Source organism: Aythya marila (assembly GCF_965140915.1).
Source record: "Aythya marila genome assembly, chromosome: 5".
NCBI classification, from domain to species: domain Eukaryota; kingdom Metazoa; phylum Chordata; class Aves; order Anseriformes; family Anatidae; genus Aythya; species Aythya marila.
The window spans coordinates 5,162,543-5,176,175 of record NC_139046.1 but is presented as its reverse complement, the minus strand read 5'-3'; positions in this window follow the sequence as shown (position 1 = coordinate 5,176,175).

Here is a 13,633-nt window from a genome sequence, read left to right as displayed (position 1 = left end):
CCCAGGTACCCCAAGCACAGGTTAACCAGGTCCCACTGCCCGTGTTTAGGTACTGAGCTCCTAAACACAGATGGCAATTGGGATCTGGCAGCACAAAAGCTGCATTTTTCACCCCACGCTGTCCATCCCAAACGGAAAATAAGCTCTTTGGCAGATGAGGATTGTCGTGGGATTCACGCACAAAGCCACACCTGGGGCTTAGGGGTGATTTAACCCCCTGGGGCAGCATGGTCCTTGTCCCTTGGGAACACGGCACTGCTTCATGCCCCCCTGTCCTCCCAGCACTGCGAACGCTGCTGGTCCTGGTACAAATGCAGCCAGGGCTGGTGTTGCTCTTGGAGAAATCCTCCCAGGGGAGGGATTTCTTCCCCATCACAGCAGGCAGGGGCTGCCCGGAGCAGGGCTTTGCCTGTCACACCCCAAACACACCCCACCTGTAGCCCAAACCCGCAGAGCCACTGCCACGCTCCAGCCCGGCTCTGTTCCCCAGCTCCGGTCATTCTTCCTAGGACAAAAGTTCCAAACCCTACAGCTGTTTGCCTCACAGAAATAGGATCGGGACTTAAAAGTAGCCTTTAGACCCCCCCACACCAAAAAAAAAGAAAGCTCCATGGATCCATTTTCTTTGCTAAGCCTGCTCGCCCCTTTCCCCTTCCTCCCAGCATCCTGTTGCAGGGAGGGCTCTAGCACAAACCAGGCACGGCTGAAAACGAAGCATCCCCCAGAGAAACCAAGGAAAGCAATACAGTAGTGAGCCCTTCCCTGTGCTGCTCCATGTGCTAAATCCATCGGAGATGAGTGGAGCAGATGAAGAAACCCCAGGACTTCCCCCCCTCCTGCCCTTTTATGACTGCGCATCCCCGCAAGGAGCGGGCAATGAAATCCCGCAGCCCCAGAAACAAAATCAGATCAATCCCCCGGCTGCACCTCCCCATTTCAGCCTGATCAAATCGCTCCTCATCCCAAGCAGCTGGGGGAATAGCTCTTTACAGGCAGAGGCACAAAAGGAGACGGAGCCAAATTAAAGATTCATCCAAATTAAAAGGTTCCATTTTAAAAGAGGCAGGGCCGGGCAAGAGAGAGCTGGGGGAAGTCTGTCTTAATGAGCTCGGTGGCAGGAGCATCGTTAATAATAGATCGGCTGGGGGAAGCACGCAGCCCAGCAGCGCGGGAGGCATTTCCCTCTGCTCCGCAATAAAATGAGCGGCGTGTGTCCCCGCACAGGTGGCTGCTAAAGCTCCCTCCGAGCCCGAGATTAAATTTCGGTGACCGGAACAAAAATGTGGCATCAGTCATACCGACAAGCCTGATGCTGCCAATAGCATGGGGAGACAGTTTGTACTCCCTAAAAACGGGGAATAGGATGAGTAGTTAGGGGAGAAAATGAATGATGCCGCTGTAGGACGAGGTTCCTGCTGGTTCAGCTGTGCCCCTGCCTGGTCCTGGTTTGAAAATGAACACACCAAGAGAAATGCTGACATCCAAAAAGTGCAAATTTTTAAGAAGTGATGGGTTTTCCCCAACCTTTGGGCTTAAGTCCTGGGGTGAGCTCAGTGCGGGCACACAGAGCAGGCCAGGGGCTGGCTCGGTGCAAATCACACGTGCAGCACTTGGGCACAGCATTTCCCCCAGGGCTGTGTTTGAGATGGAATTGATCGAAACTCTTCCAGGCTGGACTGGGAAGAGAAAACAAAAGGTAGTTGGCAGGAATCATTGTTTTCATATTTTATTATTGTTGCTGTTGTTGTTATTATTATCATTACTACTACTATTATTATTACTACTATAATTACTATTACCATTACTATTGCTATTGCTATTACTATTACCATTATTACTATTATTACCATCACTACTATTATTATTGGGCAAAATGCCTCTATTTCAAGGAAAACACAAGTTTCAAACAAAAATTTTAAGTTCAAGCCCCCAGCTAGGGGACTCTGAGCCGGCAGCCAGGCTGATGCCTCTCCCCGCCCCATCTCAGCACCCACTTTTAGAGAGGTTCAGAGCATCTCTGCGTGCCCCGAGCAGCACCAGCATCTCTTTTGGGGCTGTTTCTGCCGATGCTCACGGCCGATGCTCTCTCCCTTTCTGTGCTGGCAGGGGCTGTGTGAGCAGGAGGCAAGATTTATGGGAACAGTCGTGGGAGGGAAGGCAGGAAGGGCTTACAGGGCTCAAGAAAGTCTGCAACTGGATTTTTCCATGCTGGCTCCCCGGCCAGCAGAGCTGCTTCGCCGGCCGCCAGCAGCCCCATGGATCGCATTGCTCCCCTGCTAGGCTGGGCAGAGGCTTCGAGAGGGGTTCCCGAGCACTGGGGAAGTGCAAGAGGTTGCAGGGAGCACAGGGGCAGCGAAAAGGGGGCTGCAAGAGGGGGACGAGGCAGGTGGGAAGGGGTCGCAGTGTGGGGTGAGCCCAGAGGGAGCCTGGGCAGGGAGGAGGCACAGCCAGCAGGAAAAGGGACAGGGCAAGAGCCACAGGTGAGGAACCAGGAGGAAAACAAAGCAGCTTGTGCCTCCACATCCCCAGCCACAGATCAATCCTGTTTTATTTATTTCTTTTTCTTAATTTTCTTAATTGACTTCAATATTCCTCTCTCTTTCTTTTCAGCAGAGCCTGGCTCAATTTTTTTTCCCCCCCGAGGGAGAGATGGACAGCCTATTCCACAAAGTGCCTGCAGGGAGGTTGGTTTGCTGTGTTTATCATACAGATATATGTGTGTGTGTGTGTGTGTGGTGCCTTAAAACTCCATGCAACGTGGGTATCTAAGAGCATGGTTCCGCATCACCCCCATTTCAAACCCGCCCCCTCTCCTGCCCTAAATCAGAAACCATTTCTGAAATTTGGGGTTAAGCCCTTCAATTGCTCCACCGCCTCCCCTGCTTGCTGCAGCCTTGGCTTTTGAGGGCCCTGACACGGGGCTTTGCTTCAGGCATTTTGCAGTGTGGCAGCCCCGCTGAGAGCTGGAAGGAGCCCCAGGATGGAGCCCTGGGCTTTGGTGCTGCTGTGTGAAGGGTGGCAGAATCAGAGTCCCACAGCCCTGTCCTGGGACTGGGGAAGTTCTCCATGTGGATAGATGAATTTTCAGCTCCAAAAAAAGCTTAATGAGGCACTGCACCATGTTAAAAATGGTATTTTTCAGCTAATAGCAGCCCTCCCACATATCCTGCCAAGAACATTTTAGAAATCCAGTATTACTTCTGCACCACCGGGATAGTGCTGGAGCTCAGGACTTTCACAAAAACCCTTCCAAACCAAGTGGCTTCAAAACCACAGTGCCACCATGCCACTAATGAAGTGTCCTGTCCCAGGACCACCTTGTCACCACCTCCCCAGAGCAGCCACTGGCCACAGAGAGCAACCAATGTCACTTGGTGCCACCAGACATCAAGGAGCATCTTTCCCTGCTGATGCTTCCCTTCCAGCATGACCACGCACTGAACCCTTGAGCTGAAGGGTTTTTTTTTCACTTGTTTAAGACTTTTTTGTCCTCAGCAAAGCACCGTTGAGTGCTCTCAGGCAGGGAATTGCCAATTCCCATGAGCTGAAATTGTTGCACTCCCAAAACAGCATTTTAAAAAGTTCTGGCTGCTGCATGGCAAAAGCTCTCGGTCCCCACTTGGGGTCGGTCCTTTGGAAAGCGATTGCTGGCGAGTTTTGTTTTTTAATTAGAATGTGGCTGTGCAAAACGTTATAAAGAGGCTGCTGTTAAACTCTGCTTTTTACAGCTGCACCTTGGGGAAAAAGCCCTTGCTGCAAGGCGATGGTTCCCCGCTCCCTGCTGCAGGCCAGGGGAGAGGCTGAAATGGGGACTTCTGTCCAAGGACCTGCTGCACGATTTGTCAAAAAAAACTTAGTTTAGCAGCATGCAACCAAGCAATTGCACTGAAAATTAAGCAATTACAAAGAAAAACAACGGACATTTCTGGTTCCCATTCTGTAAAGGATCCAGGAGCAGAGATCTACATGCAGGTCTGGCTGCCACAGGTACCTGAGCCATGTGCTGCTGGCCATGCCATGAGCTACCCACCGGCCAAAGCTGCAGGAGGGCATTATTCCATCCTTGGCCACTTGGATGGATCTGCAAAATTTCCCCCAACGTTTTATTTATTTATTTTTTATAGCCTCATAACCGTTTAAAGACGTTTCTTTTGGAGTAGCAGGGGTTTCTTTGTTCAGGAGCGAGGAGCAGTCTGGCAGAGCACAAGGCAAGTACAACCCCTCCCGAACAACTCCCCGGGAACCCAGCAAAGTGCCTGGGTCTGCAGCAAGACAGAGGCAGAAGCCTTTCTTTGCCAGCTCTCTTCAGAGAAATAAACACAGTAAATATGATTTATGCAACAGTTCAGTGTTTTCCCTGCTCCCGAAGGTGGGAAATCTGCTAGGTTCAACTCACCCCTCCCTGAGCTGTTGGCCTGCACCAAGAACATGAGATCCCAGCGTCTTGTGGGAACACGACAGAGACATCAAGGCCCAGCACAAAAGCTATAACCAGCAGCCCCAGCACCGAGCCCATCAGCAAAACAAGAGAAACCCACTGAGCCCTGGGTTCCCACCCAAAGGTAGCAACATCTCCGCTGCAGCCAGGGCAGTGAGCAGGCATCCGCAGCTCTGCAAATTTAGCAGGAAGATGAGAAATGTGTTCCTGCCTTGGGCAAAGCTGCAAAGCGGCCAGGAGAGGAGCGTGCAGGCAGATTAATGTGGTATCAGTGAAATATTTGGAGCCGGTGCAGCCAAATGACCCCCACTAAATGCACGAGTGGATCGATATTGGTCCGTGAGCAGCCCCAAGCTGGGGAGAGCTCTGGAAACTGCCGGTGCCCGAGTCCAACACAGAGCTGGAGCCAGGGCTTCTGTGAAATCCTCCTTGCGAGGAGCCGGCTGTGCTGCTGCACACTCCAGGGCTCCCCACTCGCAGTGGCTTTGCTCCAGCAGCTCCTGAGCCACCTGCTCTGACTGTGGCCCATGGGAGGTGCACAGGGAAGGGGCTTGCTGCCCACCCCAACCCATCACAGACATATCAGGGCAGCAGCAGAAGTGGGAGAAATGCTCTGCATGTGCCAATGTGTGGGCTGAGAGCTGAAATCCTATGTACATCAGTCTGTCAGGGGGAGGAAGGTTATCATGTTAGTGGTCAGTGAGATTTAAGGACTGGTGTGGTATTTATCAGAGTGTTTTTGCACTCATCTGCTCCATGTACTCAGTTGGGATGTAATCTACATTCACACCATGACTATTTGGGACCTGAGAAGGAAGCATGTGGATTCCTTCTATGTTTCTCTTTCCGTGAGGCTAGGGAGCCTATGCCTAAATTTACCCTGGAAAAGGGTCTCCTTGAAGTCAGTGCAAGTATTTGTATGTTTAAATGCAGGCATGTGTTTTAAATATCTTATGAATTGGAGGCTTGGGCACAGTAATCCACAATACTCTCACATTTCTGAGCTTGTCCCAGGCTCGACTCCTTTCAGAGCTTCTTTCAAGTTGCTCAAAAATCTTTGCACGTGAAAATTTTCCATTTTGTGTGGATACTGTGTCAGTTTTACGAGCAGCAGCAGCAGTCCCAGCAACTCAAAGACTCTTAGGAAGAAAGTAAGGGCAAAGCAACATTTGATTAGATCCTTGGACTGTGTCAGAAATGTCTGCGTCACCTTTATTCTGATTTATTCCTTGCTGCATGAGTTTGGCTTTGCACCCCTTAAACTATTCAGTTTCTGAGCAGTGTTCTTCAGATGTTTCGTTTGCCATGCTAAAGCTAAGTACCACAGCTAAAAATCCCTGTTACTCCAAACGCATATTGGGAAAAAAAGATTTAAAAAGGAAAGTGTGTGTGGAGGGGGGGGGGAGGGGAAAAATCTTTTTCCCTGCCAGAGATACCTAACAAGACACAGAAATAGCTATGAAAATAACCGATTGGAGAAGCATAACAGCTGTGCTGCATCCACTGAGCTTTGCTTTATGTTTCTGGTCATGGCCACCAGCAGATGCCCACAGCAGGAAAAAGAAATCTATGACAATTGTATTGCATTTACTGAAAATGATCTGAATTTCCAGTTCATTATCTCATTCGAAATTTGCATTCTAAGCCATCCTGTAGTTCATAAAATGCCTTTGCAGCCAGGAACTGGAAGAAGCAATGGCCATAAGAGTTTCACAAGGGATCTATGCTTCCCTGCCATGCTTCCCCGCTCTGCCTTTCTCCGCTCCTGTTTAAGAGCGATGTTCCTGGACTGCAGCTCCAAGAGGTTTGGGTTTCACAGCTGCCATGACAGCAGTTTTCTCAGCTTTGCAAGGTTCCCTCACATCCTGTTCAAAGGGGCTTATCTCTGCTTGGAGGCAATGCTCCTCCGTGGAACAGATGTGCAGGCTGATCCCGCATCGCAGCGCTTGACGGTGACACGGCCCCATTTTGAAACAATTAGCCTCCACAGTTGAAAGAAACCTAATGTTGGCTGCCTGTGCACTTTTGAAATGAGGGAAAAAAAATCAGAAGTAACTTCTGATTTATGTTTTTTTCCAAGTGTGCTAAGATGCTCTGAATTTACAGTTCATTAAAATGGCAGCATGTCCCGGTTCAGCTGCCGGTCCTGAGATTTGTTATTTGAAGAAGAAAATTTTTGGGTAAAGTTGCCAGGACTGGCAAAGAGCTTCCTCAGTCACACAAGTGACAAAAATAAAATAAAATAAAATAAAATAAAATAAAATAAAATAAAATAAAATAAAATAAAATAAAATAAAATAAAATAAAATAAAATAAAATAAAATAAAATAAAATAAAATAAAATAAAATAAAAATCTTTACACAAATTTACATGAATTTAAAGCTAATGAACTAGCATGAAGTGCTTTCAGCAATGTCATCCATAGCTTTTGGACCACAGACCACTGTCAACACACAAAATTTATTGTGGAATTTGAGGCAGTCTCCTTATTAAGCCTTTAAATGAAGTTGCTCTGGAGGTGATTGCATACAGCTGAGAGCCACATACCCATGGTGGTGGCTGTCTACAGATGACAGCTTGGGAACCATCTGAGCGGGATGCTAATGCAAACCCAGCAAGGCACAAGCTGCTGTAAACGGCTGTAGCACCACAGAAGTCAATGAAGCCACATCCAGATTTATATCGGCTAATAATTTGGTCCCCTACACTAAGTGGCAACAATACCCACAAAAAAGGAACTCACAGCCACTGTGATGAAATTATCTCCCTTTGATCTTGTTGAGGTTCCTCTAGCTGTAGAATCACAGAATGGTTTGGGTTGGAAGGGCTTAAAGAGCATGTAGCTCCAACCCCCTGCCACGGGCAGAGAAAACTTCCACGCGATCAGGTTGCTCCAAGCCTCATCCATGAAGTTTAACAAGAGCAAGAGCAATTCTGCACCTGGGGTGGGGGAACCTTGGCTGTATGTACAGACTGGGGGACAAGAGGCTGGAGAGCAGCTCTGCAGGAAGGGATCTGGGGATTTCGGTCAACAACAAGCTGCACATGAATCAGTAACGTGCCCTGACAGCCAGAAGGTCCAGCTGTACCCTGGGTAGCACGGCACTGATGGCTGGTTGAGAGAAAGGATTTTCTTGCTCTGTGCTGTGCTGGTGTGGCCTCACCTCCAGCACTGCGTGCAGTTTGAGGCATCACAGTATAAGGAGGACATAAACTATCAGGGAGTGTCCAAAGGAGGGCTACAAAGATGGGGAAGGGTCTGGAGGACAAGACGTATGAGGAGCAGCTGAGGTCCCTTGGTGTGTTCAGCCCAGAGCAGAGCAGGCTGAGGGGAGGCCTCATGGCGGCCTGCAGCTCCCTCACGAGGGGAGCGGAGGGGCAGGCGCTGAGCTCTGCTCTCTGGGGACAGCGACAGGACCCGAGGGGACGGCATGGAGCTGGGACAGGGGAGGGTCAGGCTGGGTGTTAGGGAAAGGGTCTGCACCCAGAGGTGGTCAGGCACTGAGACAGGCTGCCCAGGGCAGTGGGCACGGCACTGAACCTGACAGAATTCAAGAAGCATTTGGACACCGCTCTCAGACAGATGGTCCGATTTTGGGTAGCCCTGTGTGGAGCCTGGAGTTGGACTTAATGATCCTTGTGGGACCTTTCCAATTTAGGATATTCTTTGATTTTATGATTTTCATGTAGTTTAAAGTCATTATTCCTTGTTCTATCACTACACAGCTGTCCTTTAGACCCTGGCAGGCTGCTGTGAGGTCTGCCCCGGAGCCTTCTCCTCTCCAGGCTGAACACCCCCAGCTCCCTCAGCCTGTCCCCACAGCAGAGGAGCTCCAGCCTCTGAACATCCTCGTGGCCTCCTCTGGACTCTCTCCAGCAGGTCCCTGCCCTTGTGCTGGGGCCCCAGAGCTGGGTGCAGGGCTCCAGGTGGGGTCTCAGGAGAGCAGAGCAGAGGGGGACAATCCTCTCCCATGGTCATGCAGATCCAGACCAAGAGCAAGTACCCAGCACAGAGCTGCTCTACTAACAGCACAAATCCCCTGCTTGTCTCTGTCTCCTCTATCTTTGCTATAAATGAAAGCCCTGCTTCTTGCTCTTTTACCTTGTATCACCTTTTTTTTTTAGCCTGTATTTGAAACTTGGTTTCTTTGGGGCACGTGCACAGGGCGCTGTGGGATGTCGACGGGCTCAGCAGTGAGGCAGGCAGTGACGGCCGAGTCCCCAGCAGGCAGCAGCTGCCAGGCCATGTGTCCCCGTGTCCATGTGTCCCTGCTGCCAGGCCGCCTGGCACCGATGGGTGCAGTGTGCCAGGACCAGGCTGAGAACACAGCAGGACCAGCATCTCTGGTGACAGCTCAGTGTCAGCAGATGGAGGTAGGGGACGAGCTGAGGGTCAGGAGGGGGCTTGCAACCACCATGAGCTTCAGTAATAGAAAACAACAGCGCAGGCTGCCTGAAATAAAACTCCTTCTCCTATCAGGTGACACTCAAGGCAACCGCATTTTCGACCATCAAAGCAAAACCGAAAGGCTTTGGTCTCTGCAATTGCTCACAGACCTTAGCTGGGAAGTGATCTTGGCACTGAACATTTTAGAGAGAGAAATGCTTTCTCAAGCTCCTAGAAGGACCACACAGCACAGACATGCCAGAGACATCCCAAGGTATCTGATACATAACTCTTTTCATAAGGATGTTTTAATCTCTAGCAGACAGCCCCTAAAATAGGAGCAGCAGAAGCGAAGGCCAGACATTCTCAAGGACCCATGTGGGTGCCTGCTAACTCCAAATACACACATAACACCCAGCACTCCACAAAGAAAGCTTGGAAGATGAGGCTTTCAGGCCAACTGTGCTATTGCAAAGTGACCCTGGGGGTGGATTCACCTCTACCACCCCTTGCTCCCTGCCACCAAGCCTCCCTTCCAGCCACTGAAGTGGAAGAGCCACCTTACCCCACGTGGGAGATGTCTCCAAAAGTAGAGCTCACATCCTAAAAGGCCTGTTCTAAAAGCCACAAGGAGAAGCAGGAGACTAGCAGAAGTGTGGACATTGCCCCATCCCTGGAAGTGTTTAAGACCAGGTTGGACGGATGCTTTGAACAGCCTGGTCTGGTGGAAGGTGTCGTTGTCCCTGGCAGGGGGTTGGAATTAAATGATCTTTGAGGCTCCTTCCAAGCCAAACCATCCTGTGATTCTATGATTTACGATTCTGTGATCTTCACTGACCAGCCAACTGGTCAGTGGGACCTCTGTACTGGCTGCCTTTTGCATACACAAAAAATAGCAAGGCAAAGCATGGACCCAGCACTTATTCCCCCTGGAATATTCCTACGAGGTTCATCACTGACTAAAACAATTTCAGCTTCCAGCCCCCTCCAAACCTGGGCTTTTTTCCCCTGGATTCCTGCAGCCACCCTGCAGTGCAACACGCAGAGACAGAACCACTGCCGTTATAGTTCTTGGCTGTGCACTCTTAGCTACAGTGAGGCATTGGCAGCGCTCAGCTCACTAATTCACCTCCATGTAAACATGATTATTTTAAATGAACTCCAGACAAGGTTTAACTGTAAAAACATCTCCAGTTTTTGAAGCATTTTTAAGTGCTCGGCTCGGAGTTGTTTTAGTTAAAGCAAGAACGCACCTTTTTTTTTTTCAGTTTACAAAGAATATTTTCAGAATTAATAATGTCCCAACAGCCCCCTAACTATAACAGGATGCTTAAAAGAAAGTCACAGGTCTGAAAATTAAGCTGCACCAGGATTTCATGGTTAGGATTTTCCCTTTCGTAGCGGGGCTGTTCATTTCCTTACAAGCAGGAATGCTTTCTGCTTTCAAAGCCAAGATGAAGAAGAGAAGCAAAAACAGTGAGAGGTATTCATTTGGCTGCCTTACTTTAAATGTTTCTGGCATAGAGTTCCCATTATAGCTCGCAACGAAAAGTGGCAGAAGAACATTGTGTATACATTGTAGTGGTTGTACTTTCTCTGAGCAGACATGCTTGCAGGAGGCGGCAGATTAAAGAGCTGGTGTTACTTCAGACGAAGAAAAATAACATCTTGCCAGTTGTGTTTATTTGCAGGGACACATGATTTATGCTTTCCCATTTGTAGAGCGGTTGAGAGAAATGGATCATGTGGCACTGTTTAGATAATCCCTGAGGAAATTCAGGCTGCATCAGGCAAGGAGAGATAGGGTTTGTTCTCCGAGATGAGCAGTGCTGGGAAATGGCAGGGAGACGCGAGATTTCCTCGAGTTCTTGGAATGGAGTTTAAGGCTCCGATTGCTTGAAAAGATTGAGTGTGGGTTGGGAGAATGAAGCAATTAAGATAACAACAAAAATAGCCCAGGTATGGGGGGATGAATGGTCCTTTCCTGTTATTTATTGGCCCAGTGCAGAGAAAAAAAAACAACAGTGCCTCCCTAAAAGATCTTTACCTGTCAAACAGGACAGCAAATTACAGATCTGCTCCTGTGAGCAGCAAGGAGTTTGTCACCCTCCTGTCTGTGCTCCTGCACTCAGCTGTCTGTAAGGACTCCTCGTGGTGCTGAGGTCCCCATCTCATCCCTCTCTGCCCTCTTGCTTTTAGCAGGACCTGCAGAAAACACCAAGATTCTGCAAAAATTTTGTTTCCCAACAAAATCGACAAGAACCTGAACAAAACCACCTGCATCCCTGCCCTGAAAAATACACTCACGAAAATTAAAGGAGGCAGCAGCATAACTGTGCACCAGAGGAGGACAGTGACTGCAAAGATGGCTGTAGCTAACTGATCCCCTCCCTCCCAGCCGAACTGGGGAAAAAGAACAAAATTAGCCGATAAAGTTTGGCACAAAGAGGCACAGAACTGGAAATCCTCATCAGTCTTTAGCTGCAAAGTTTATGGGGCAGAGGAATCCCTTCCCTGGCATCCCATTGCCTAGAAAGCTGCATTAAACAACTGGCATTAACAGACTTAAGTGGTGTTTTAAGCAGATGCTGGGTTTCACAGCAAGTAAGTACCACGTCTGATTCATGCCTCGGTGCCACAGGTGCTGATTAAGGAAACGCAGCGGGGAGGGAGCTGCGGCTTTGCAGCACGGAAGGGAAGGAAGGCGGCATTTACGTGACAGATGCAGGATGCTGGATGCCCTTCTCCAAGGGCACATCACGCAGGAAGAGCACAATTTCCAAGACTGTCAGAATAAAAAGAAAGGGAGGGGGAGAAATGACAGGATGCCACTCAGCCAGCAAAATCCCCAGTCACTGCAAGAAGCGTCTCCTGGAACCCATTAAAAATCAGCTCTAAGTCATCATTACGGTGGCAAGATTTACACATAGCCATCAAACAGCGAGCTACCCAGGTGATAACAGGCTGCAGAATAAGTACAAATTTATATATATTAAGGAACAGGCACCAATCAAGGGAATGTCGTTCAGGGGCTGGTAAGAAATGAGTGCGCTGAGCTGGCAGAGCAGGGAACGACCCTGTCGGTGTGATAGGGGCACATACCTGCACAGGGGCACTGCCTGCGGCCAGCTCAGGGCAAATAAAACGTTACCAACCCTAATTTGCAGGGCTGGGCACTCCTGCCAGCAAAAGAGAGAGCTGAGGGAGGGCCTGGAGATCCCAAATCGCTGTGCCACCTGCCTGGCAGTGAGCTGTTAAATAGCTCTGCCTCCTCCATGAACAAAGCGCCTCACATGCTCGCTTTTGATCTGATTTTTCTTCTACCTTCTGGTTTCTAACCTAAATATGAAGCAATATATGAGGAAAAAATACTCCCCAAACTACAAGAGGCTACTTTCTTCCCTCATCTCTCAAAGCAGAGGATGAGAGCAACAGGCAACAGCAGGTTTCGCCTTCTCCCCAAGATATAACAAAAGCTGTACGCATGGACACAGAATTGTGGGTTTGTATTATTGCCCTCACAGGAGTAGGGCATTATTATGGCTTCTGCATAACTGCCCATGTGAGTGTAGTGAGATTTCATTTTTTTCTTGGGGAATTCTGACAAAGCATCTGTTGCAACTCTCTCACCTGCTCCTGTAATGGGATTTCAAAAAAAGGACAACCCTGAAGAAGTTATAAAGAAGAGGCCAGAGTTCTTTCTGGCATTATCTAATCGTTTCATAAATAACTGTACCACTGTTCCTGATAGAAGCAAGAGAAGGCTAAGACATGCAGTGGTGTGGCTTAAAGATGGTACAGCATCAGGTTGGGTAAATGACACAGTCACACCTGCAAGACCACGAGGCAAAATCACAGCCTCGTCCTGGAAGGTGGGGGAGCCATCAACACACGATCATTAACAATGAATATTTTAGAGACAGCTTTTGACAGACATATTTAAATCAGGAGTGCAGCAGAAGAAATGGAGAAAAAAAGGAGAAATCCATAGGAACATACCTGCTGGCCAGAAAACCAATATTATAAACGTACAAAGTAGCTTTCAGCCCACTTATAAAACCCTGTTAGACCTGTACGGAAAGGATGAACTTCTCATGTTGTATCAATTCAGTAGGATGCAACCTTCTTGCCCTTCTGTCTTAAACTCTTGTGTCTAGCGTTAACAGTGAGCTGTTAAATAGCTGCAGGGTTCCTGCTCTGAAACGGATACATTGCAGAGTGAGATCCAGCAATTTTTTGCACATGTGTAATTTTAAACATGTGAGTACTTAATTCATGGGGAGAAGGTTGGCACTTACATCTGTACCAAGTCAGGACAGAAACGTTATCCTGTATTGATCTGCAAAGCACCTTGGAAGGTCAGCACATGTTTTCAGCAGCTAATTTTGACAGCTTCCATCCCTGAGCGATGCAGGTGAGCAGCAGTCATAAAAACTTCACTTCATCCAATTTCCCACAATTCAGATAAGATTAATCGTGCACATGAAGTGCTCTGCCTCCTACGTACTGAAAGCCAGGATAACTCATCTGGGTAGGGGAAGGGTGCTGCTGGCACCAGACAAGCCAAAAACCAGCTCGTGGTTGGAGTCCTGTCCCAAGGGGTTCCCCACCTGTGCCAGGAGTTGCGTGCTGTCCCTGCGGATCAGTCCCTTTATTTCTGCTGCCCTCATCATGCAGCATCTCTTTTTTTCTTAGGGGTGTGGGAGAGGAGGGGAAAGGAATTGGGTTCTGAGCACCTCCCTTCCAAACTGCCTGATTTTACCTCACCAGAATCAGATTTTGAGCCCCTCACTTCCAAACTGCCAGA